This window comes from Dunckerocampus dactyliophorus, chromosome 9, assembly GCF_027744805.1.
Source record: "Dunckerocampus dactyliophorus isolate RoL2022-P2 chromosome 9, RoL_Ddac_1.1, whole genome shotgun sequence".
NCBI classification, from domain to species: Eukaryota; Metazoa; Chordata; class Actinopteri; order Syngnathiformes; family Syngnathidae; genus Dunckerocampus; species Dunckerocampus dactyliophorus.
The window spans coordinates 16,583,931-16,607,064 of record NC_072827.1 but is presented as its reverse complement, the minus strand read 5'-3'; the positions used below and the strand labels follow the sequence as shown (position 1 = coordinate 16,607,064).

General features: G+C 39.8%; 1 protein-coding gene across 3 annotated transcripts in view; it reads right to left on the bottom strand.

Annotated features, from left to right (window-relative positions):
* hdac4 (histone deacetylase 4) overlaps positions 1-23,134 on the bottom strand; it is a 142,950-nt gene that overhangs the window by 100,257 nt on the left and 19,559 nt on the right. The window contains exon 3 of one of the 3 annotated variants that reach the window (XM_054786207.1): positions 19,616-19,679. The exons of the other annotated variants lie outside the window; for them this stretch is intronic. The gene's annotated coding sequence lies outside the window, so the exon portion shown is untranslated. The remainder of the gene's footprint in view (positions 1-19,615; positions 19,680-23,134) is intronic. 3 annotated transcript variants of the gene reach the window in all.

Here is a 23,134-nt window from a genome sequence, read left to right as displayed (position 1 = left end):
CCACGAAGTGCATGCCATGTGCTTCTGGGTCCCTTGTCAAGCTTGAGCGGGAAGGGTGGGGACTTATTGTGCCCTCTGTGGCTCAGGAAATGGCGGTGTGGCGTGAACAGGACAGGGACACAGCTGCAGATATCTGCAACAGAAGAGCGTGCCATGCTGCAACTCACATTGTGTTGCATGGGGGAATTCCGCTCACAATGAAGACTACCAGGTACGACACTGAGGTGGGCTGGGAGGTGTTTCACGGCTAATTTGAACTGTTGGCCCAGGCTTGGTGATGGTCTACAGAAGAAATGGCTTTCCTGAATCGTGAACTGAACTCGCTTGATTTTTTTTTTAAAGACGTTTCACCCCTCATTTAGGTAAAAAAGTAAGAGCCGATGACCTTATTGAGTGCTAATGTGGATATTTGTGGTACACAACCTCTCTGAAACATAAGGTCCAGGCTCATACTGGTGGATGGTGGTTCTGTATTCATTTTTGTATTCATTGTGCTTTTAATTGTATGTTGTTGCTGTGACTACCGAGCTAGCTCATGCTATTTAGATCAATTGTCATTGACACTAGCCCCCAAATTGCTGCCATCGGCTATGCCGGTAACTTGCAGCTCCTAGCCCAAATTTTAGCTAGCAGTTCAAAGCAAAGAAATCTGTCGAGAGACGGCTCGCATCTAAAAAAACACTCATTAGTTGGGACACTTGTATGCCAAGGTACCATTGTATAAATAAAATTTAAAAAATACCTGCAGTGCGCCAGTAACGTCTCTCTTCCCCCAGAGGGGACGTACTTCGTGGCAACTCAGTCACAGCGACACAAATAACTTTGGTCTTGTCAAGAGAGCCACCTGCCAGGGTTTTGAAGCTAAACTTACCATTCAAAATAAAATACCCTTTTCTTTGCACATTTCTAATCAATGTTTGTTCCCGCTTCTAGCTCTACAACAGCTGCTGCTGCCGTGGTTCCTGAAGCTACGGCGTCGGCTGAGGGTCAAACAGGATGCACACACGTTAGTCGTGCTTAAAAAAAAAAATAATACCCTTAAAAGGAAACTTCCATTAACGTGTGTTGACATCCCTAATTTTTAGACTTTGACATGGGCCAGTTAAAAATGGATGGCTGGATGGTTGTTTTTTTTTTTATTTTCCAAAAATATCAACATTCTTCTTAAATAATCTTCTACAACTTTTGTCCCATAATATTTTGACTTTATTTTGTTTTGCGTCTGTGTAGGCTCTCAGTTGTACAGGAGTTGTCCAACGAGGGAAAGGCTTCTTGAGACGTCATCTGTACTTCTGTGAAGAAGGTGTCGGACGTTTCGCTCCTCATCCGAAGAGCTTCGTCAGCGAACTAACAAGTGCTAGTAGCCTAAGTGCTGGCACACCAATTCCGCCCACTCTTACTGTATTTAAGGCCTAGGCTACCAGCACTTGTTAGTTCGCTGACGAAGCTCTTCGGATGAGGAGCGAAATGTCCGACACCTTCTTCACAGAAGTACAGATGACATCTCAAGAAGCCTTTCCCTCGTTTATTTTGTTTTGTTTGTTTCTCAGATTATGCCTTTTAAAAATAACCTAAATTTTCTTTAATATTTCAACTCTATGCTACTAAAACGACATTGTTTTTCCTCATATTATTGCAATATTATTATTGTAAATTGCAAATTTTGTTCTTGTTAAAATACGACTTTTTTCTCTGAATATTTTGACTTTATTCTCATAAAATTACAGCTGTTTTTTTTTTCCATTTCTCCTGTTGTTTCAACGTTCTTCTTGTAAATGTTCTTCTTATAATTCTTCCCATAATATTTTGACTTTATTTTTGTAACATAACTTTTTCCACAATCTAATTTTCCAAAAATTACAATTTTATTTGTTGTTTTATTTTTGTCTTAATATCTGGACTTTATACTACAATAAAGTACTGCTGTTTTTTTTGTTTTGTTGTTGTTGTAGTTGGGTTATATTTAAATTATATTTTTAGAATGTGCAGGCCAATAAAAAAAAAAAAAAAACAGCTGTGGGCCTCAAATGGCCCTCAGATGGCACTTTGGAAACCCCGGCTTATTAAACACATGTATAGTTCTATTTTTGTAAACATTAGCACACAATGACACACTATGTGTTAGAATGTATCATCTGTAATGCCACAAATTGAGCTTGAACTTTCATTAACGTTATCTAGAGATTGGTGCAGAATACTTTACAGATTACGTACAAAACATAACAATTTTCTGTCTGAAATTTGAGGAAAACACTTTGAAAGGTGAACATGTGTTTTGCAAACACAATCGCCTCTTTTGCCAGCATCCCACTCAAGTCAAGTCAAACTGGGTGTGGAGAGAGGGAAAATATGAGGAGTAACCATGTGCTGTGTCACACATGAACACGCAGCAGACCGTAAAATACACACATATACTACAAATCTTGTTTTTCTGGGTTGCTAGGTGCTATTTTCAGCCTAAGCAGACTGCGCAATGATTAATACATGACAGAAGGAGGGACTGGATTAAAAATTCAAATCTTACAGATCAACACACCAAATGTGCAAGTCTGAATTTCACATTCAAAGCAAAGCCTGATTCCTTTGTTTCTGAGTCAAAGCTAGGATTTCATACCAACATACAACACAAAACCAGAAGTAATGCCTTAATAATAATTTGCTATAAGAAATTGGACCCCGTATGTGCCATCACTGCATGTGAGTACGCACTTTAGTGGGGTAGCAGGCTAGCAGCACATGATAGACATGACAGAAATACTTGATAGAAAGGAGGTAGTAGAACCACACACACTCACATACACAAACGCATTCATAGTATTGACATAGTATAATAGACACAGTAGGTATTCTGCATTGTCACCAAATTGCAAATTTCCAGTGATATATGGGTCATTACGGCAATCCAATTGCGTCACAACAGCTCTGAGAAGATGAGGCTTTAATATAAAGCAGAGTCGGTGTTTATTTAGCGCCAGTCTATGACGAAGAGGGAGGGAGAAGAAAGCTTTATATGACAAAGTTCTGCAGAAAAGTGATATCGTATTGGACATTTGGTTGTTTTTACCAATTGTTTTCCTGTTTCACTGTGCTGTTTGATAGCAAACATGTCGGGGGAGGTCGTTCGGGAGGTAAACATAACGGACTATGCATACATGTGCTCATGTATTGGTAGGGAAAACATACTGTATCTCACAGACACCAGACAGGTTTATAGGTTGTCCACTCAAATGCCGTTGACGCCTGGGAAGGAAGACAGGTCAAGAGCTCTCCACCATGTCATACAGGAGTGGGAGGAAATCTCCATGGCAACCACAACAAATTATAAATAAATAGAGCACAAACTTGAAAGCGTTACCAGTCTGTGCGCTTAAAACTATGTGCATGCTAAAATATTATAATACACAATCAAGAGAAACTCCAATCAAATCTCTGAGGTTTACATTAGACAGACACCTCCTACAATAGCCCTGGAACAACGTTCTAATCATTCAGGTGCTCTTTATGTGGCGCACCTGAATCAAATTTTCAAGCACTAATAAAAGGGTGTCTTATTTTTTTTATTATTAATAATTTAGTTTATTTAAAAAATCCATCCCCATATCATCTACTGCTTATCAATGTCAGGCTTAGGCAGCAGCCTAAGCAGAGAAGCCCAGACTTCCCTCTCCCCGGACACGTCGTCCAGCTCCTCCCGGCAGATGCTGAGGAGTTCCCTGGCTAGTTGAGTCTCTTTATTTTTAAAATAAAAAAATTAATATTCCTCTAGCTGGATTTGTTTACTTGTAATGGCTTAATCTCTAATACAGTGGTCCCTCGTTTATTGTGGTTAATTGCTTCCAGACCCGACCGTGATAAGTGAATTTCCGCAAAGTATGATTCCTTTTTTATAAAGTAGAATATTTTCATAGTTAGAGCATACAAAAACGTGTTTACAACCTTCTAAATACAGTTTTAACATGATTAGAGCCCTCTAGACATGAATAAACAACCCTATTGTCACTGTTACACTCGTATTACACAATATAGTAGACCTAATAAGATACATAAGGCACAAATAAGACATACACTCACACTTGTTAGCATTAGGGGAGTTCCTTCTTGCTTTTTTACTTCTGGGTTTTGTACAGTACTTCCTGCAGTGGCTATCGCTGTAACATTACTGACACCTAGTGACCAGTGTAGAATCCTAAATACTGTGTAACAACATCTTTGGCTGCGCCTTCTGAATGCCTTATATTTGTATCGTAGTTCATTTAGCATTTATTATGCTTCAAAGTGCTTAACTTAGGCAAAAATATGTAAAATATGCAAATTTTAATGACATTTTTTACTTATAGGCCATGTTGAACCATGAAACAGCAGGATTTATGAATTTGTATATTTTTTAAAAAAAACGATAGAGTGAAGCAGTGAAATTCGAAGGGCGAAGTGGGGAGAGCTTACTGTGTTATTAAAATGAAGTTGAAATTTCAATGCGAAATAAATGATTTCATGGGATGCGCTATTTTTTTCCCACTTTATCTGTGGATAAAAATAACATTTATATAAGCTGAGCTATATCAACAGACTTGCTTGTGGACAGACATACGTGATCGCCACATGGAAAAGGAAGAGAGTAAATGCCAAGTTAGTGATGGCTGGCAAGAGGACAACTTGGCTGAGAAGCAGGAAGCAGACATGACTGCTCCTGTCAATACACGCCCAGAATAAGTCATTACAAGCGCTCCACAAGAAAGGAAAGAGTTATAAAAGAATTAATAAATCCAAAGAAATACTGTTTTGTTAAACAAACAGGCACAGATCATTTCTCTGAAGGTGCAGAGTCACCCTGTTTGAGGCCACATGACAACCATTCACTGTGACAGTGTGCCAGCCGATGCAACCTGTCTAGTTCAAGACAACCCAGTCTGGTGTATTCTGAGACTCCATTATCTGCTACTCTATACTGTGCCAACTGTGCCATCCTGTCTGCTAAGTCTCCTCCAAAATTGCCCTTCTGCTACAAGTAAATCGAGCCAGTGTGAGAAGGTGCCAGCCACACTGACCTATCATCACCACTTTCAACCACAAATCACTCACTGCTGCCAAAACACGGGAGATCATCGTCAAGCCGTTGGCATGATCCCGTACGTATTTAATAACATTGTTTACATTGCTGGCTTTGTATTTCTATTTCTGTTCTACTCTTCCAGGTGACACATTTTCCACAATTGCACCGGTGTGTCTTGTATCGTGATTTTGTTCCACAGGAGCAGACAAGTGCATCACTGTGGTGCAGTGAGGCAGCAGCCCGGGCCACATATGCAGGAGGAAATGTATTTTGCCTTGTTGCTTATTTGTTTGTCATTTTTTTCACTTTTAATGGTTGCTTAAGCATTTTTTTTAGCTGTTTGCAAATACTCTGTGTCTCCAGATAAAACGTTCCATTTAGCTAGTAAATATGACTAATTGATATTGCTAAGATGTTTTTGTGAATAAGCCTTCTATAAACACATTATGTATTAGTTTAAAAACACCTCAGCAAAGCAAAGAACACTACACATTTGTGGCAACACCTAAAAGTAAATCACAAAGAGGCATGTCCTTATGTTGACAGTGTTACTAATTAAAGTTGCTAATTTTAATTTAGTAGTCTTCTGCTTCTTTGTGTTGAATCATATTTTGGGTACTACAGGAAATGATGTTCATATACAGGATACAGTGGTGTGGAAATGTGTTTGCCCCCTTGCCGATTTCTTATTTTTTTGCATTTTTGTCACACTTAAATGTTTCAGAACATCAAACAAATTTAAATATTAGTCAATGACAACACAACTGAACACAAAATGCAGTTTTTAAATGAAACTTTGTATTATTAAAGAAGCAAAAAAATCCAAACCTACATGGTCCTGTGTGAAAAACAGATTTCCCCGCTTGTTAAAACATAAACTTAAACCTAAACAGAGATTAATTGCGATCTATCAGTCTGAAAAAGGTTATAAAACCATTTCTAAAGCTTTGGGACTCCAGCGAACCACAGTCAGAGCCATTATCCACAAATGGTGAAAACATGGAACAGTGGTCAACCTTCCCAGGAGTGGCCGGATCCGCTGGATAGTTAAATCTCTGATTCAGGAGGACCAGTGTGTTTTTCATCCGGGTCATGGACCTGTGGACCAATTCTACACTCTCAACAGGGTCTTTGAGGGTGCATGGGAGTTTGCCCAGTCCACATGTGTTTTGTGGGAAGGCATTCAACCGTGTTCCTCGAGGAATCCTGTGGGAAGTACTCCGGGAGTATGGGGTACCGGACCACCAGGTGGTTCGGCTCCCTGTATGACCGCTGACAAAGCTTGGTCCGCATTGCCGCATTCGTTTCCAGTGAGGGTTGGACTTCGCCAGGGTTTTGAGGGGATCCAGTTTGGTGGCTGCAGGATTGGGTCTCTGCTTTTTTCAGATTTTGTGGTCATGCTGCCTTCATCGGGCCGTGATCTGTAACTCTCACTGGATCGGTTCGCAGCCGAGTGTTAAGCAGCTGGGATAAGAATCAGCACCCCCAAGTCTGAGTCCATGGTTCTCGCCCGGTAAAGGGTGGAAGAGTGTCATCTCCAGGTTGGGGATGAGACCCTGATGAGTTTAAGTACCTCAGGGTCTTGTTCACGAGTGAGGGAAAAATGGAACCTGAGCTCGATTAGGTGAATTGGTGAGAAGTCTACAGTGATGCGGACTCTGCATTGGTCCGCTGTGGTGAAGAGGGAGCTGAGCTGAAAGGCAAAGCTCTCAATTTACCAGTCAATCTACATTCCTACCCTCACCTATGGTCATGAGCTTTGGGTAGTGACAGAAAAGACAAGATCGTGGTTACAAGCGGCTGAATGAGTTTTCTCCATACAGCTGCTGGGCTCTCCCTTGGAGATAACGTGAGAAGCACTGTCATCCGGGAGAAACTCGGACTAGAACTGTTGCTCCTCCACATTGAGAGGAGCCAGATGAGGTTGCTCAGGCATCTGATCAGAATGCCTCCCGGACGCCTCCCTGGGGAGGTGTTCAGGGCACGTTCGACCTGTGGGAGGCCTCGGGGAAGACCCAGGACAAGTTGGAGAGACGATGTCTCTCCTGTCAATAGTCAAAATTTAGTCAAACTTCAGAATTTGACAAACATTTCCAAGCTCAATAGCTAAAGCAGAAAACGTCTAAAAAGGAATACCAAAAATCTAAACCTATTATTTTTATAAGTTATAAGTAACGCTTTATCATGGCTTATATATTTTGACTAAATAATGTATTCCACTTATTAATTATGTGGTCATGCGGTCTGGGAGCCAGCAGGGAACATGAGTTAAGTCTATGTGGTAACACAAGACCTCGAAGATACCTCTAAGCTGGAAATGTGAGTATGAATGTTTGAGTGTCTAAAGGGAAGTCAACAAATATGGCCCAAGACCTCTGTGAAGTGAAGGGGTCACTGGGAAAAGAGAAGGGCCTCTCGGTTTGGAAGAGCAACGCACATGTGGACATCACATGGCAGATTCCTGTGTGGCGACGTATATCATTAACTTTGTATTTACAAATATGTACAAGTCTAAACATACAGGCTAGAGCCCGGCCGATATATCGGCGGGCCGATTAATCGATATCAGTGAATATGTAACCAATATATGGCCTTTTTTTTTGCTGCGTGGAGAGTGCCTCTCCCTGCCTGTGTCTCTCTCTGCTGTCTGCACCCTGCCTGAGTACCTGGCCCTCCCCCCTCACACACAAACAGCAGTGCTCTCTCTTACTCAGTCCGCTGTAGGGGGAGACGAATGGGAAAAGAAACTGCTCAACTATAGTATCAGATTCTAGGCTCATTACCAAAATGCACTAAATGTATACAGTATGTTTTCATTTGACAGGCAGAGGGGAAGAGTAAGGTGTGGAGGCGTTACGTTGGATGCAACATGTGCAGTGTGCAGGTTAGCCAGGGCTCCAGCACCAGCAAAGCAAATGACACTACACATTTGTGGCAACACCTAAAAGTAAATGACAAAGAGGCATGTCCTTATGTTGACATCCTTATTTTCATTTGGTAGTCTTCTGCTTCTTTGTGTTGAATCATATTTTGGGTATTATAGGAATTTCTGTTAATGCACTGTATATAAACTTTGTATATCAATGCTCTTATTTCATATATTGGCCATTTATGGGTTATTATGTGATATATTGGATATCGGCTTTTTTTCAGCCCCCAAACCAGTATCGGCATCGGCCCCAAAAATGTGGTTGTCTATCTTGTTGTCTCACTCTGTGATTGACTGGCTGCCAGTTCAGGGTGTAGTCTGCCTTTCCCCAACAGTCATTGGGGGTATGCTCCATCCTCCCTGCAACTCTGAATGGGATAAGTTGTAGAAAATGGATCAATGGCAACAGTGTGACCCTAGAGTGGTTTACGCCGTTCTGAGTTTCCTCGTTTCGTGGGCACTCCCATTAATTAAATACGGAACTTTGGCTTGTAAACACCAACTATCGTTAGCATAAAGATCATATTGTCAATATGATCATATCATATGTCTACCCGGACATTGTAAGGATGATGAGGACGTGGTCAATCAACAATCTCTTTATCACAAACAGGCTACTGTGGGCCGAACCACGGGAAAACAACATCAGCAAACTCAACTGTCCTCTCTGCACGGAGCCAGTATACAGTCAGGCGACATGTCATGTTCAACGCCAGTCGGAAATCACAAAACTCTCTTCCAATACACACAACTGCCTGGCCGCTAGAGTATCTTCGAGCAGCTATTCCTACGAAAGTGAAAATAATAACAAAATTAGATTTGTTTTTCAAAAGGTTGCTAGTCCTTTGCCTTTTATTTTTTATTACATTTTATTTTTTATTATATTGTATAACTTTATTCCTGATTAATTTAATTCTTGTATTTTTTGTTATATTACTGTATTTTATGTCCTTCACATGCAAGATCCGACTTAAATCACAGAGTAGGAACAGAACTCCAGTATTTCCATTTTTAAAAACTTTTGGTAACAGTTCAACCTTGGCAGAGGCATGTATTCTATAAAGGTAACATTGGAATTATGTATAATTATTATAGCATTTTTTAAAACAACTAATCTAATAGTGGCCCAGGACTTTTACACACTATTGTACAGTGCAAAATTGTTGCTTTTTAGCATGATGACGCACAATGTCTGCATCATTAAGTCAGCCTTTCGTGCGATGTCTTGACAGCTAGACCTCATAGTTGGACTTTGCGGAGAGTCACCCTAGTTGTAAATGTCAACATACCTCGCCGGTTTAATTGCCATAGGCTTTCTGAAATAGTTTAAGTCTGATTCCTAAGTCTGGCACATAACTTAATGTTTGCTGAATGGTCAAGTCTGAGGTCTGTGGTTCAATTACCAATGCATACCTGCAAGTGGTAAAATGTGCACCGCAGGTCAAGATCAAACACCACGTACCACTGAAAACTGAGCCAACACTGTTTTGCCTAAAGTTGCTGCATGCATAGGTACTTGGCTTTGCTCATTTCATTCATACAGGGAAAATGCGTACATCTTACGTCAACATACACTGTTAGTGCCATTTCTGCGTCTGTTTATTTGTTTGTTTGTCTTTTCTTTGCTTGCTACAAGCCCATTGATATGCATTTTCATTGATGAGGAGCTTCACACTGACCCTCAAGCAAGAGATAGCCAATAACTAGCTTGACCACCCAATGCAAATAGACAGAACATCAACCTTACTCATGGTAAAAATAAAATATGAATAAAATAAGCAACTACCATTCTAGGTTACTACGACTAAATGCTAATAACAAAAACATAACTTATTTAATTACTATTTAAGTGCCCGCAAGGTATGTTGGGTGATATGCACATTTTTAATAAGAATCTGGAAGAATCTGCCGCAGCGCTTTTATAAATGAGAACTCTTACTTGGTTAGTCCCAGTACTTTTCTGAGAGTATGGACAAAACGCACCTTTACCGCATGAACACAGGTTCCACATCCTGTCTCTCCCAAAGCTTTTCAGAGGGACGCCGCTGTCTTCTGATATAACCTCTTGTTACTTACTGCATAGCCTTGGTAAATTTGACTTTGGCTTAACCTTCATGACGCAACGTTAGGTTACCTAAACAAGCAAATAACCATGGCTTTGTGAAAGGAAGAATGTCGCATGGTCACCATGATAAGGTCATTAAAAACAGTTACAGTGTATCGAGTGAACAGTGACCCCTTTTTAAATGTAAATGTAAGATAGAAATGATTTTCTTAAATAGGTAACCACTTGTGCTGAACAGGATAATACGGATAACAAAAAATTCTTGTCACAGTCAGTCACAAACTGTTAAAATTGAATGATGCCTAAAGCCCCTTTAACATATTTTACAACACCACTAAGTCAGTTTTTTTTAAGTTTTCAAAGAATGAATACATTTCGCAGATGAAACAAAGTATGAAATTAGGAACCTCATTTTAGACGAACATGAACTTCAACAGCTTTCATACAATAAGCCAGAGCATCCACAGTAATTAGGCAGGAATTTCTTACATGTGGCTCCCTCTGACGTCAATCCTGTGCCCTCTCAAAGTTTGCCCACTCTCCCCCAAACCTGCAAATGTTTTGCATTAGGTTACTTTTGGCAAAGCTCCTCGACCTACAGTAGGTGCTGGGTGACGTTTGGAGGGGTGGATGGGGTTTCTTTGCTTGTTTAAAATGCGAGCATGTGCCAACATGATAATCTCATTTTCAGCATTTGGATCTTTTGTGCATCTGCACTTCACTGATGAATGCTATTTTGCCTTGTTTGTGTACATTTTCCGGTTGGAATAATATAGTATAAATAGTCTAATATGGTGTGTGTCTTGTGTTATTACTACACTGCGTAAGTCCAACTGTGTTCTTAATATATTTTTAGCACAAAACATCCTTGCAGCCTACTAGCTTGCTAATACATGGAAACAGGATTCGGAAGTCAGCTCCGTCGCCCGTCTGTGACGTCATCAGCGATTGGCTCTATTTCTTTGCTAACTAACAGAGTTATGCCACAAGTCTCTGCTTTTTGTACGAAGTACGGCTGCAAAATAACCCACAGAGGAGTGAATGAATAATGGGTTCACTTCACTGTGAAACACTTTGGGTATTTTGAAAAGCGCTATATAAAATCTAATCCACCATTAGAGCCCAAGCACTCTCCGCGCCTAAAATCGCCCGTTTGGGGTAGTAAACATGCACAAAAAGTCACCAAAATTTGCAGAGGAATCAGGAAAAATTTAATATTTTGGTGGTCCGGAACCCTCAGCTCCAAAACTCACTCGGAACTGGGCCATATTCACTTTTGCTACATTTGCCCCTGTAACTTGCCACCAGTTTGACGGATTTACTGTCATGATGGGATGAACACAAAAGTCAGCTTAGCCTGTGTTCTAAAACGCACAGGAAGACAGCTATTTGAGTTAGAACCGGCTGCAGGCCAGGGCTCGTATTCTGACAAACTCACCCTATAGACTTTGACTAAATGAGCCCAAATCGGAACCATGGATACGAGACAGACGGCCGATGATACCTGCAAACAGATTTGGGCTGTGCCATGCTATGTGGGATCTCACTCTGACATGTTTATAAGCAGGTCCACAAGTCAGATTTCAATAAATCAGGGATGCTCCCATCAGGGTTTTATGCTGCCAATTCCAATAACGATCATCCATGAGTGAGATGGGCCGATAACGATACCGATCACATGGATTAACTGTACATTTTTAAATTTATTTATGATGGCCGTGGCCAATAGATAATTATTTAAAATAAACTTTTGGGAAGATATTTTTATTTTTGCCTTTATTTGTGTGAAACAATTTTTCTACTATTTCAAACAAACCTGAATTTTATTTGCGTGTTTTGGCGTAAGATGACTACATGGGAAATAAATTGTTCAATCGTTTATTTTTTACTTCAAGATAACAAATTTAACATAAAAAATAATACAAATAAATATCCTTATTAAACAGAAATTTGCTTAACTTAACTCCTGCTTAACTTAAAACAGAATAAATTCAGTGTCCAGGTTGCAGGGGTCTCCAACGTTCATCACTATTAGAGCTGTCAGCTACTTGTGTTTTATTTATGACTGGCAACATTCAAATTGTATGCTACTTTATTTACTGAGCAGATCTCCACTCGAACAGTGTGTGGCCCTCGTCTTTATGCTATTTTGTGGTCATTTGTCATTATATAGAGGCATAAAGTCTGAATTCATTGTTGAATTTCTGATATTCTTTGCCCCTTTGTGAGCTACTCAAAATCTTGTCTTAAATCAAAAGCTTGGAGACCTTTGTGATACTGTCACTATCATAAGGCTGGACAACACCATGTGTTTATGTTAATTAAACAGCGACACACAGATAGTGTTTTGAGGATCAGACTTAATTAGCATAACGACAACAAGAGAGCAAAATTGTCCAGTGACACTTGAAAAAGTTAGTAGGCCTACGTATCCTACGAACGTGATATCCACTTCCACGTGGGACATAAACGAGCTTCAAATGAACTGCATTGCTTGTTTGTTTCAAAAACAGAACGTTGCTGTCGTAAAAAGTCACATTTGGAGTCCGAAAGCAAGATGGAGAACGAGTTGGATAACTCAAGATAGATAGATAGCTGCCGCCAATGACAGCTAGCATGGATGGATGGATGGATGGATGGATGGATGGATGGACGGACGGACGGACGGATGGATGGCTGCCGCCAATGACAGCTAGGCAAAGTGTGTAAACAAAGATGCAAGAAAAGTGGAACACCAATAGGTTTGACGATATGCCGATCACGTGTTTTTTATGGAAATCGTGCGAAATTAATTGTGGTGGCGGATCGATCGGAGCATCCCTACAATAAATCAGTTGCCTATGATGAGCATGATGAAGACAAGTCTGCATAGTACTATACACGTACTGAAAGGACTACTTCTAAACTGTACAACAGTCTGCAATTATGTGATGTAAGTAAAGATTTGTCTTGTGCTTACCAATAAGCTAAAACACTCTTAGTAGCATAACACGCAGCAACCATCTGCTCTGCGCTGACAACTCAACGGCTGCCGAGAGCGATATAGAGTGATATAATAACTGAGATACAGCCAGTGTAGTTCTGTGTTGACCAACATGTCACAAAAATAAGACCCTGGGATTATCTGTACTAATACTGAGTCACTCCAGCTGAAGCATAAGTTTACTGTGGCATTACAAGCAAGCGGGAGTGGATTGTGCTGTCATTATGATTGTTAAAATAGTCCATCATAGTGGACTATTGTGTTTTATGCCTTTACCACGTGTCCTGTTTACCAGTATTACATGAAAAATATTTTTAAAAAATGTTATGAATGAGACAAGACAAGCAATGAATAGGTTGTGCATTACCTCTTAAATAACAAACACATATTTAAAATCACATTGAAGTCCATTTTACTCAAGTTTACCTTTTTTGCCACCTAATAACTGAAGGGGTCATCATGTTTTAGTGCAACTTTAGAGGCGTACTGGTTGAATTTTAAACTGTACAACTATTATGACTAATCTTTACCTAGCATGACTGATGATAATTAATAAATTGATCACTTTTTTGGGATTGATGAGAAATTTTCACAAAAAAAAACATTATTCTTGGAACTATTCCTCCATCTGCAAGGTAACATGAGGGGATACTTGCTTTGGGTTTAGTTTATTTGTTTTTCCCTCTCTGTACGTGCCCGCTGTGGGTCTGCCTGGGTCTGAGCTTCTTTTCTGAGCCCAGCGAGTAGATTCATAGTTCCCATGCCATCTGATGTCAACAAGCTTCATCAGCAGCCCTAATCCACTCCAGAAGTAGCCCAGATCTGGCATCTTTCAGCAGAACAGCAAAACGCTAATGCAAATTAGTTACGGAGAAATAGGTCTTTCTTTACTCGTACTTAGGTTTTGTTGAGTGACAAAGCAGTCTGTTGTTCTGGGAAAATGATGGTATTTCTATTTCAGACCATTCATGATACAAACTGTTACATTTCATTAATATTTCAAGACTCCATGATGCTTTGTTTTTGTTTGCAAGTGTTCACATTTTCAATTTCAAAAATTTGTTAGTTTTCTAGCAGAAATTTCTAGCAGAAAATGTCATTCACCCTAAGTCTCAGTTTTTCGCTCTGGGTATGTGCTGATAGTCCCGGAATGCACCTTGCCTGAAAAGCGTATCTATATATGTATCTATATAATTTTTTTTTCTTACATTTTTTTTAATCAACTGTTTTATAACATTTAATTTTATAAACTAACATGGAGTTAACGGTAAACATAGAAATATTGTAAAAATCATACTAAAACAAAATACAGCCCCAGTCCTGGGAAAGGCCACGTGTGTGGCGTACGTGTGTGTCCTGAAATGACACAACTGTCAACATGTTGCTGTGACGAGCCAGTGTACTGCCATTACTTTCATGTGAGGATGGGTTAATTGTAAGATTTGGTTTCTAATATGGAGGCTTTTAGAGGAAGAGAAGCGCTTATAACCAGCAATTAGAGATAAATCATTTGACTCAGACAACAGCAGATACTGTAAGTGGAGTAGGGGTGAGCTTTGGGTTGGGTTGGTTTAAAAGAGAATGTAACATCACTTGGTAAAAGTAGGATGATGACTTTAAAGTATGCGTAAGAGTCCCGACGTTGACATGTAATTCATAGTAATTTTCCTTATCACACAAACAATTTTGGATTTGTCGAGTTCATCGTGTGCAGATGACATATCATAGCCTAGGGCCACATTCCGATGTTTTAAAAACCGTTCAAAAAGCAAGCCTTATTAAAACAAAACTTGCAGTCCTATTTCGCTGAGCTGCTATTAAAAGAGAGAAAAATGACACGAGTCAGGCTAATGAGGCAGGGATCAAATAAAATAGAACAATCGCCCCAGGAGCAGCTAATCTAACGAACGGCTTAATTTATGCGTTAAATGCAAGACTCAACTACATTATTTAAGCTTGTGACAGAAACAATTAAAATGCCTTTTCATGTGTCACCTCACAAATTGTGAGGATTTTTTAAAAATAAATATACCACCTGACACTCACAATTTACTCTTGTTGAATCACACGACTCTTACCCTGACTGAAATGTGGGCACGTTGCCTGAGAGCAATAATCAGCAACCGTGCTAAGTGAAATTTTTTTTGTCACAGCAAGCGCCAATTGCTGTAGTTTCCCTATGATATGGTCTACTCGGTTTTAGTGAAAGGCCTCTGTTTATTTGCTGTAAACAAAAGAGATTAGGGGCCCCTTTAGATCCGTGCTTACAACAAAACGCTCTTTGTTCGCTGAATTAATGTGTGAATACATCGGTGAGAAAGGAAAATACAGGGACGTGTCTATTAATAGCGTCTGGACATAGAGGGGGTATACCGCGGTGCGAGTTTAGTGGGTTAGCAAGTTGTGTTGAGTGTAAAGCCAGCCTTGCCTGTTCAGCAAAGGTACCTCTCTCTTAAAGCGGCTGTATCACCACCATGGTGACTTTGGTGAAACTCATAGACTTTAATCTTAAAATCAGCTATGAAAGCGCCACTGGTTCACTGTTTGACTAATTCGGAGATGGTGTCACCATTTATTGAGAACCCGGTGGACTTGGGAGCAAGAACAATTTAAAAAAGTCTTCATTGTCTTTGCACAGAGACAGTAGATTTGCGTGTTCATCCCGACACAGTAAAAAAAAAAAAAATAGCCTGCGCACCCTCAGCTTCGCTTTTAATAAAACACACACGCACACACACACACACACACAGACACCAGTAAAACAATATAGACATCATTCAAAAATGAAAAGACAGTTGTCCTCCCTCGCTCTATTGGCGGCGACAGTTGCTTTTTGGCAATGATAATCTTTTTGAACTCCTCATAACACTCCATGATAATTACTTGCTCATCCTGTGTAAAATACACCGGTTGGGATTGCTTCATTTTGCGCGGAAGTAGAATAATATGGCATAAAACGTCCCCTTTTATGTGAACGCGCACTGAGCACAAAGAAAAGAACCGAACTAAGCTGATATCCACCGTTGCGGTATCGTTTAGTTCTGTTTGGGGATTTTAGGTTTTGTTGGGCCGCATCTTGAGCACAGATAGCTATTTTTCATTATTATTTGCTTGGGTGAAATTATGATACAATTTAAAAACAAAAAATAAAAAAAAACAAGAATTACAGTAGGTGCGCAAGTTTGAATTTATTTATTTTCTCACAGGCTCAAAATTATACAGGTTCAAATATATCAATACATAACCAACGCTGAGTTAAAGTGCTCGTGGCACCAAAAAATGTTGAAAAAAAAGCAATAACAAAATAGAAGTACTCCCTTAATAAAATGTTTTTGTCATACTGCTGTCATGCTGCCAGTCAACAACTATAAAATACGAGTGAAATGAAGTTGTGATTATCAAACGCCTCCTAGCGTGTTTTCTGAACTGCTGCCATCTTGGCTGTGACGTTACGCCGGGAACGCTTTCTGGCAACCACACTCATCAAAACAGCCGTGGACGCAGAGCAAAGCAACGAAATATTCACAATAAGACAATAATAGAGGGTTTCCCCGAGGAAGCTGTGGTGGTGGGCTGCATGGGAGGGGGATTTAATATCTAAATTTACTGTCCGTAATAATGTCAACATCAGGGTCATTTTCACAGGCTTGAACAAGAAATGCATTGATTAACTTTAAATATCTTTCCCTTTGCCTTTTCTAACAGGGAAGACAAGTGATTCCGGTGCACGTTTATCAAAATAAAGCGTAGTTTTTATATTTGATATTGTTATTTGATATTTTGTTTCAAACTAATTGTGGTCAATATGTAAATAATAGGCTATACACGTATGTATCTATATAGCACAGGGGTGCTCACATTTTATCAGCCTGTGGGCTGCTTTTAATATGATCATGTCCCAAAGATCTACTTCCTGTCTGACGTAACCTTAATAAAATACAGTGTGTCATAGTGTGTCGATGTCTTTCACATTCCTATGTGGGTATCTTGTGAGGTACACCGAGGATGTGTGTAATATGCCTGACATCTTGTCTGGAAAGAAGCGTTTGTGTAAATGGAAGCCATATTTTTCTCAAAATATTTGGTTGAATTACAAATTGTACGACCCGACTTTTAAGGTTCCACTGGCAAATGATTAAATATTACCATCCATCCATTTTCTATGCCGCTTATCCTCATTAGGGTCGCAGGGGTATGCGAGAGTACACCCTGGACTGGTCGCCAGCCAGTCGCAGCGCACATATAGACAAACAACCATTCACACTCACATTCATACCTATGGACAATTTAGAGCCTAATTTTGGAATGTGGGAGGAAACCCGAGTACCCGGAGAGAACCCACGCACGCACGGGGAGAACATGCAAACGCCACACAGAGATGCCCAAGCGGAGATCTTCCCGATCTCCTGACTGTGTGGCCAACATGCTAATCACTCGGCCACCGTGCGGCCCCTGATTAAATATTGCATTTGATAAAATTAGGTACTATTTTTCATCATATGCATGTACTGTATATCCGTTGACGTGTCCATGATGTCTGTTAAAGTGTATCTGAGTGAGTTTCAGAGGAATTCCACAATAACATTTTATTCTGCATAATGTCCATGAGAGTGAATAACCCTTATTAAACCCATCCAGTCTTTATTTAACTTGGGTTATAAAAGAACTCCAATCAGCGCTGAGTGGCCGAGTGTTACTTTATGCACCCTCTGCGCTTGCTGTTTCAGTTCGAACACTTCTGTAAGAAGGCATCTTTGTCAGGTCAAATAAACATTCCCACGGATGGCCCGGCGTTTGCGTGTACTACACAGTGTGTCAGCATCTTCAATTACATTTCCATGCGGGAAATGCTTGGTGTGCGGCTTGTCATTGCACGGACGCTCATTAGAGTGTTAGCCCCCAGTGCAATCATGTGAGAATGACAATGAGCCTGATAGATGCCGACACAAGACTTTTTGGAGACTGAGTGCAAGGGTGACAAAGAGGAGACACGTTAGTACTAACACATCACCCATCACTATGCACTGTACATACTGTACAGTTGATCCCCGCCTATTTGCGGTTCAGCATTCGCAGCCATGCATCGCTTATCAAAAATTGCATTTTATTTGTGTGAAAATCCACCCATTTGTGCTTTTTTTCTCCAAAAATAGGCCTTTTTTTTCAACAGAAACCCATCTCATTCAGCCTGAGTCGGTAATAATTTATACACCAAAGCATCAAATGTACAGCATAACAATACACTACTGCTATTGCTACACACATGCTTTGCATTTAATGCTGTTTTTTACCATTAAAACCCTCTAATGAATGAAACGTTTTAAACTTGTATTTATGTTTATTAAGCAGGCAGCCTTTTCCAGAAGGACTTCAAATTGCATATATTCACACTCACAAGACGCCAAGTAAAACCACAGGAGCCTGCCATTGGCAGCTGAGAAGTGCCAGTGAGGCAGCAAGTGTTCAAGTTATACACAGCTCGGGGAAAGCTACTGTGTATGAAATGTTAACAATGCACACGTCCCCGGCTGATCATGAGGTATAGGTTTGTATTAGGGGCGCAACGATACAGAAAATTCACTCTTTGGTTTCCGATACAGAAAACAATTCATGTCTTTTGATTTAACTTGCATTTTATCATAAAATAAGAGCAACAATAAGGTGTAGAAAAACATATTTCCGTAATGGAGTTCAGGGAGCCCAGGGAGTAATTTACTTTGTTAAGGCTTTGCATGGAACTACACACCACAAATGTAATGAGGACTTTTACAATAAATATAGTCGTCCCTCGCTACATCGCGGTTTGGACATCACTCCCTCACTCTATCGTGTTGTTTCAAAAATTAATTAAGAAATGATCACTGTTTTGTGGTTGAATAAGGCCTATTATTTGTGAGAACATATGCATATATAAGCAAATTGTATGTATTGTTGGCCCAAATTAAGCATTTTCAATCATAAAAATGGTTAAATGAACGAAAATGCAAATATAAGGCATTTAGAAGATGTTATATGTACAATAGCGACGTTGTGTGCACCTTTAAAAGGCGGGGCCTGGGAAGTGGAGCTACTGTAGAGTTGCTGAGTGTTAGCATTGGTTAAAAGTGTGGAGAGTGCTAGTGAGTGCCGTGAGTTGTGGCTGACAGCAGCTCCTGTGTGAATGTTCACTGCGCTACTGCAGTAGTATTCTACTACGCTGGCCACTAGGTGTCAGGAATGTTACACTGATGAGACAATAGCCACCGGGTATCCTGCAATGCTAACGTATGAGTCTCAAATGTCTTATTTTCTATTACTATGACAGCTATATTGGTTAATACAAGTGTAAAAGTGCCTATAGGAGTGTTAGGTCATGCCTAAAGGGCTCTAATAATGCAAAAAAAACATATTTAAAAGGTCATAAACAAGTTTTCTATGCTCTAAGTACAAAAAAATTCAATTTATAAATAAGGAATCCTACTTTGTGAAAATTCACTGATTGCGGTCAGGTCTGACACCAATTAACCGCGATAAACGAGGGCCGACTCTATGCATCTTACCGCTCAGTTATTTTATCCAGAATTCTGGTAACAAAGATGAAACATTTACTTTTGCATGGAGCTTGAGATGCCGTCTGCTGCCATCCACATCAGGAGCTGCTGATTACTTCCACCTGCCATAAATAATCACAGCTGAGCCCACAATGTTGATACAGCATTCTCTCCATCAAGTAACTCACAATACCAACAATCTTTAAATAGCTCACAGGATGTTTTCAATTGAACACAATTACGTACAAGTTTAGGGAAAGTGTGTTTTTATGTTTGTTATTCCAAGGGCAAAATGAGGAAAATAATTTTGAATTCCAACAAACAAAACAAAGGACTAACGACCTACTGTAGGAGTGTCCAAACTTTTTCCACCGAGGGCTGCATACTGACAAATCAAAAGATGCAGGGGGCCATTTTGATATTTTTATTTAAAGAAAATGTGTGATTAGGTATTAGTATCAACATTTTAGCTTTTTCTCTTCATATTTTACCTTTTTGCTCTATTTTTGCTGTTTTTTTCTTGAATTTTAATTCTACATTGTGCTGCTGGCCAATAAAAAACAAGCCGAGGGCCGCAAATGGCACCCAAGGTCGCACTTTGTACACCCTGACCTACTGAAACAGTCTTGATCAATCAATTTTCAGTGTACGTATTCTGAATGTTATGTTATTTTTTTAAATTACCTAACAACACTGAAACTGAATGTAAAAAGATGCCAATCAACAATAGTTACTTGGGCTAGTACATCCATTTTTAGTAAACACATCACACCAGAACCTCAATATCAAGGTTTATTCAAAGATTAGTGCCTGAAAAACTTCATTCTACCTTTGGAGACCCAGGGTGCACTAAGCCCTGCTAAAGTGGATTGTGTAACTGCTGGGAACTTTGGATTTTGTTTTTTGTTATTGAAGCGGTGGGATTACATCCTCATAGACCCACCTGACGGGGCTCCCTTTTCTCTGCTGTCCCCTGTTGAACCCATCTCCAAGGCAGATGTTAAATACAGATGCGCTTACATCATCACACACCGGACCCCAACCACCAACACACTGCAAAGGCCACGTAACAGTTGTTTTCAAAAATGAATGAAAGTGAACCTGACCTCTTGCTTTTCACTAATGCTGTAATCTTTGTAGCAGATGTCAATCCTTATGGCTTAATCTTCAAGGTTTTGCGTGATCTTGATCTCTCTTTTGCAACGAACATCTCTAGACTAGTTTGAGAGCTGCAAGAACAAGTCGAATGACAAACAACGCAGTGACGACGAGCGTGTAGGCGACACATCATGAATACTATCATTTAGAAAGGGAATGATGCAACACTTACAATACACGTAACTCCTTTCCTTAAATGACATTAATTATTATTATTAAAAAGGCTGGTCTTTCAGAGCAAAACACCCAAAGATATTTCAGTGCAACAGCACAGCCTGTAAGTGAGAAAAAGGCCAAAAGGGTTAAGATTCCTTTTTGAAGATTATGCTTCAGTTCCCAATGGCATTGGCCCAGACACCAGTCAATCTCTTCTAATCAAGCACTACAGGGCTTTGATAGCTCTCACTGTGACTTCTTACTGCGGTCACTGAATACAACTGAGACAGAAACAGAACAGGAGTGGCATAAGGGAAGAAAGGCCACACAAAAAGAGTTTGTTGAACAAAACTGAGAATTTTGCCGTTTAGTTACTGACTTGAGTCAGATTAATTTCATATTTCATTAATTTCATATTCTACTGACAGTCATTTGAACAAAAACAGGTCAGAATGTATTTCAGATAAGGAAATAATAAAGAACTGGCTTTATTCATAGGGATGTTTTTCAGTTTGTTGTGTTTTCCTTCAAACCCTTTTCACATGTTTTATACTACCAGCAGATTTACTGTGTGTGTTTTTAGGTTTTTGTGTGTGTTATTCAGCATCCAAATAAGAAAAGGCAAACTTTTAAATCACATGCAATGCAGTTTAATGGCAACTACCACAATATTTAATACTCTGTTTTTATTTTATTTATCTCTCTGAGCAACAGTCATTTTGTAAAGTTAGACGTTTTGATACATCTATCGTCTATCTCTTTAGGCCGCAAATACAGTGGAACCTCGGTTAGTGTCCGCCTCGATTAGCATGTTTTTTGGTTAATGTAGAAAATTTCCGGCAAAATTCTGCCTCGGTTTGCATACATTTACTTGTTAGTGTACAATACAGTATGTTGTGCGTCTTGTTGTGTTATTAATACACTGCATGAGTCTAACTGTGTTCTTAATGTATTTTTATCGCAAATCGTCTGTGTTAGCATCCCTGGCTTGCTAACAAAATGGCGACCGGGACCGGAAGTCAGCTATGTCGCTCATCTCTGATGTCATCACCAGGTTGACTATAAAACACATTTTTATAGTTTTACAATTATAGTTTTACATTAGTATAACACTTCTAAATGCATATAACTGAAGAATGGCATAAAAAAATCATTTACGGTTATCTTTTTATATAAGGTTATTTTTTGACATGAAGACATGAACACACATGTAAACTAGATGGCTGCGGCGCTCCGTCGCGGAACAAAATGCGGGCGTCTTCGTCACATACACAAGAATGGACAGGCAATAGTGTCACTTGTGTAACCACAGCGACTACCTGGAACTACCTTCTTCGTCACCGAAATCCGACCAGAACTGGACTTAGGGGACCAAGTGGGGGGTAAGTCGCTGTTGATAGACTACACTGCTGATGGGGATTTCATACAACTTAATGTAAAAAAATCCCAACTATCCCTTTAAATGTAGAAATTTTGTACTTCCACAGTAAGAGTTACGAGAAATAAGAACACCCACTTTGTTTTTCTTTGTCTTTCTGTTTATTTAGACCACACATACACACATAATAAAGAGGTTACGGTGATTTTCGGAGTGTACATGAATGCATCTCGCGGTCGGCTTGTGACAATGAGGAAGTGTCGTTCCCAGGACGAGCGGACTAGAGATGTGTTTATGAGCTGGAGATACATACTGTCTACGGTGTTGGAATTGCACTGCTGTTCATGTTTTCAGGTCAGAATAAAGGTATTAAAGAGCAGCACACTCAGATACAGCAGATATGTGGCTTGACATGATGCGCATGCGTTAATCACGGTAACAATTGTAACGTAATTAACTAAATAAACTAGTTACCGCTGTTAACACACTATTTTTGGCAGCCCTAATTTTTTGCTAATATTTCGTAGGGATGAGTTACGGATAATGCATTTTTGCCGAATACGAGCATGAAAAGAGTACAGCTCGTCATTATCCGTAATTGTGATGACGGAAAATCCTCATTATGTATTCACTCGTCACGCTCTGTGATTGGCCAGTCACACACAGCGACCGGCTCTCCCCAGACATATACAAAAATGCACAGCAACATAACGTCTCAGCTATCAGCAGTACACTAAACACATCAAAGTAGCATGCTTCCACTGTAATGAATTGGTGGCAATGTTGACGAGGCTCGGCAGTTAGTGACCAGCTCGGCGGGTGGATGCTTAAGGCACACAACGCATACAATATCACGGTGCAAACAGCGTCGAGCATTGACTGTAT